Source organism: Myotis daubentonii, chromosome 9 (genome assembly GCF_963259705.1).
Source record: "Myotis daubentonii chromosome 9, mMyoDau2.1, whole genome shotgun sequence".
Lineage (NCBI taxonomy): Eukaryota > Metazoa > Chordata > Mammalia > Chiroptera > Vespertilionidae > Myotis > Myotis daubentonii.
In genome coordinates this window covers 58,702,029-58,706,186 of record NC_081848.1, presented here as the reverse complement: position 1 = coordinate 58,706,186, position 4,158 = coordinate 58,702,029, and the positions used below count along the sequence as shown (strand labels likewise).

The window sequence follows — 4,158 nt, the reverse complement described above, 5'->3', positions numbered from 1 at the left end:
TTCCCATTTCTTTGTTATGAATGTATTTAAGTAATAATATATGTTCCTGCATGTAAGTGTAAGTATTATATATGTACATAATATATAAGTACTCTATAAGTAATATATATAATATATATGGAATATATGTACGTATATATTACAAATAAGTAATGTAAGATATTTTAACACCCTTATCTGCTCATTCTAATAACTGCACTCCTTCTGTTGACTCTTTATTCTCCTGGTTATTGCTCACATTTTTCTGTTATCAGCATATGTGGTAATTTTTAATTTTATAATGGACATGAGTACCAAATTGTTGAAAGAGGGGATTTTAGTTTCTTCGTTTAGAGAAGGTTGAGTTTTACTCTGGCAACCTGTTAATTTAGTGGAAGATTAGCTTTATACTGTTGAGGCTTGGTTTGAATATTTGTTAGGATTGATCTAGACTACCCTTTATTCTAATGCTAGTATAGCACTATTACAAAGGTGTGACTTTGCTAGAATACCAACTGAATAATGCCGTGGGAGTAAATTAGGTCTCTCCACTCTGGCTGATTGCAGTAGTAGTCCACAGTCTGTTCAGTTCATTCCCTCCCAGCAACCATTCTCTGCCATGCCATGCAGTGTTTCACTCTATGAATACACAGTTTAATATTTGGCCAAAACTTTGAAAGCATTGCCATGCAGATTTAGGCACACAATTATCTCCTATGTTATCCAATCTTGCACGTTCTGGCTGCCTGACTATGTGGACACTTAAACTATAATCTTTGCACAAGTAAATGAAAATACCATGCTCTCTGTTTGAGCTAACTTTCTCTCAAGCATTCCTGAGCTATTGTCCAATGTCCTCAGTTTGTTTTTGATGGGAGGATATCTGCTTAGAGACTTTCCTTTTGAATCTTCCATTAGTCCAGCTAATGGTTTTAGGGAATATTTGCTAACTTTTTATAGCCTTCTTGGTTTTCTTATAGGCTGGATAGGAATCTATATAAAAATTTTAAATAACCCATTTCATTTTTAAGTTTTTAGTAATTCCACAAATTCAGATTGGTGTAGTTGTCAGAAATCCAAGATGATGATAAATGTCTGAGGGTACTTTTCTCCACAAATATAATAAAGAATATGATTCTGGAAAGTACACACATTAAAACCTCTCCCTTTGCTGGAATTTGATGGGACAGGATTTCTATGAACTATATTAAACTTGATCAAGAAGAACAATTTTGAATAAAGCTTGATAAATGCTCCTGTAGTTTCTTTTGACTTTAGATGTAAAAAAAGAATACAATGAATAAACATTAACCTGGATTTGTTGTTACCCCAGAAATCTCAGGAATTCACAACTTATAAGTCTCATATTTTTGAACCCATTATCCTTATTTGCAATTCATTGTTTAAAAGTTACCTCTCTGAAACATCAGTGATGAAAGAGAATCACTGATTGGCTGCCTCCTGCATGCCACACACTGGGGATGGAGCCCACAACCCAGGCATGTGTCCTGACCAGCAGGCAATCAAACCATGACCTCCTGGTTCACAGGTCAATGCTCAACCATTGATCCACACCAGCCTGGCTAGCCCAGTTAGCCACCAGGAGCCTGCCTTGGTAGGTATTTTCTTTCTTAAAGCCAACACAATTCATCAAAATCCCTTAATGTTACCCAGGCATCAAATAGTTCAAAGTGCTGCCATGTGATTCTGACCCTCACCTGGCCAGAATAGCTCAAACCCAGGAAGACTGCCCTCCCATGACAGCATCAAGCAGGGTCCATCCTTGTTGTTAAAATAAGTTCTCCATAATTGAATTGGAACCTCTCAGTAACTCATCAAGTGCTGTACTTTACTATGAAGACAGTACACTGCGTACACTGAGGTGTAATGGATCTGATATTGCAAGGACACTATGCACAGAACAGCAACTTTCTTCATTTGTCTAGAACTCAACTGAATCCTATCTTGAGGCTAAATTCTGAGTCCATAGTCAATTCAGATTTAAAGTCAATCCCCTCAGGATTTTCCTCTCTCTTTCTCTCTAGCATCAGGGTGGAAGGAAACAGTGAAAAAAGAAACAAATAAAAACAAATAAATAAAAGTTACCTCTCTGGAGAGTAAGATGATCAATAAACATTACTTGAACAGAACCAAATTTTCATGGCCTGAAGGATTTTACCTCATTATAAGAGCTGCCATGTAGCCCTAAAACTATTGCCAAAGTACGGACCAGAAAATCTAACTTGTCAAGTCTTCAACAAAAGTGTTCTAGGAATATAGAGGTGTCAAGAAAATGCTATGCTTTTAAACACGGTGTTCCTCTCCTATGTACTCTTATAAAGTACTTGCTGAGAACTAATGTAATTGTTAAGAACACACAGTACTTCCTCTGAATAACACTATTTTTGAGATGCAGATTCTGCAAAAGTCAACCCCCAGCTTTTGAAAGTAATGTGTGTAGTAATTTAAGCAATCAGAAAACCAGATACTTCTTGAAAATGGAGAAGGGTATTGCTTATTGCAATTCTAATAGCGATTCTGCTAAGCTTTGGCTTACAAAATGATCATTCCAATCATTGTGAATCTTGCTCTTCTATGTTTAAACTAGGAGTAGAGTTTTATATGACTATTAGAGGCCCGGTGCACTAAATTCATGCACTAGGTGCGGGGGGAGGGGTCCCGCAGCCTGACCTGTGCCCTCTCACAGTGTGATTGCCCCAAAGAGGTAGGCTCCATCCACTCATCCAGGGCTCCTCGATGGATTGCCCCAAAGAGGTAGGCTGGAGCGGGTGGCCCTGCCCCCACGGCACATGCAGGGCCACGGGAACCCCAGCAGAAGCCAAGCTGTGCGGACCAGCCACTGGTCCCTGCCTCCACTGTGTGCACAGCCATCTTGTGACTGCATGAGGCCGTCACTGTGTGACGGTGTGAGGACCACCTAGCCTTTTATTAGTAAGATGACTCACAAGATGGAATATATACTTGATGCAGTCTTTCAGTGTTGATAAGATCAGTTTGGAAGATGGAAGAATCAGGCAGTGGAATAATAACTTTCTTCTTTCTTTCCTCCTTTATCCTTCTTCTTTCTTGTCCCTATAATGTAACATCTTGGGTATCCATATAAATTTTTTTTTTTTTTTTTTTTTTACCTGCTGGACAAATTCAAAAAGAGCTGTAAGCACTCATATAAATTTTTTTACCCAGTTTATCTATTTGCTTGTTAGGCAAAGTTGAAGATATTGGATGGTTTTGTTTGTTTGATTTTTATTCTGATGCTTATGGATGCATGAAATGATAAAGAATAAAACACAGGCAGTGTTATGAAATCATTGAAGGCTGAGGCTAACCCCATCTCAATGTCAATTCATGAAGAAATGAATAAAAATAATTGTAGGAGGTCATCCTAACTTTATATTTATTACAGTTTTATTATTTTCTATTTGTGTGTCAAGATTTGACCAGATAAGCATAGTCAGTAGGAGGTATGTATTAAAAGATTTATTGCAAAATATTGGTTTGCAGATTTATGGGGACTGTCAAGGAAAGTCTGAGATCTATAGGGTAGGCTGTCAGGAAGGGTAGGCTGGAGTGTTCTGGAGGAGCTGAAGTTGCTATCCATAGGTGAAAATTTCTTAAATTACTCAGGGAAACTCAACTCTGCTCTTCAGGCCTTTCCACTGATTGATTCAGTACCACCTAAATTATCTAGGATAATTTCCCTTACTTAAAATTAAGTGATTACGGATCTTCATCACATTGATAAGGTACTTTTACAGCAACACCTTGAACAAGTATCTTGGTACTATTGCCTAACCAAATTGACACATAAAATTGACCATCACCTTAGGTTACAACATTCTTTATTTTTCTTACTAAGTTTAATAATAGAGAGTTATGTACTTTCATATTAAAATAGTTGAAAAGTATAAATTGGCCTCAAAAATAATTTTTTGAAATTTTTATTGGTTCATAAAAGTCAAAAGTCTAAAAGCTACTGCTAAAGATTAATATTATTCCTAATATTTTCATTTCACAGGTGGGAAGATATTGAAGCCCACATAGATACTTTTTAAATAAATCATGGGTAATGTATAGTCATTATTTTTATGGTATTTAATTTACTAGTTTATTGGCTTACTTTGTTATCTTTTAGGTTAAACCAGATTGTATCAGTTTTCT

At 36.7% G+C, this 4,158-nt stretch overlaps 1 pseudogene; it reads right to left on the bottom strand.

Annotated features, from left to right (window-relative positions):
• Window positions 1–3,087: 3,087 nt before the first annotated feature.
• LOC132242391 (U7 small nuclear RNA) lies at window positions 3,088–3,163 on the bottom strand (annotated as a pseudogene).
• Between the last annotated feature and the right edge of the window lie 995 nt (window positions 3,164–4,158).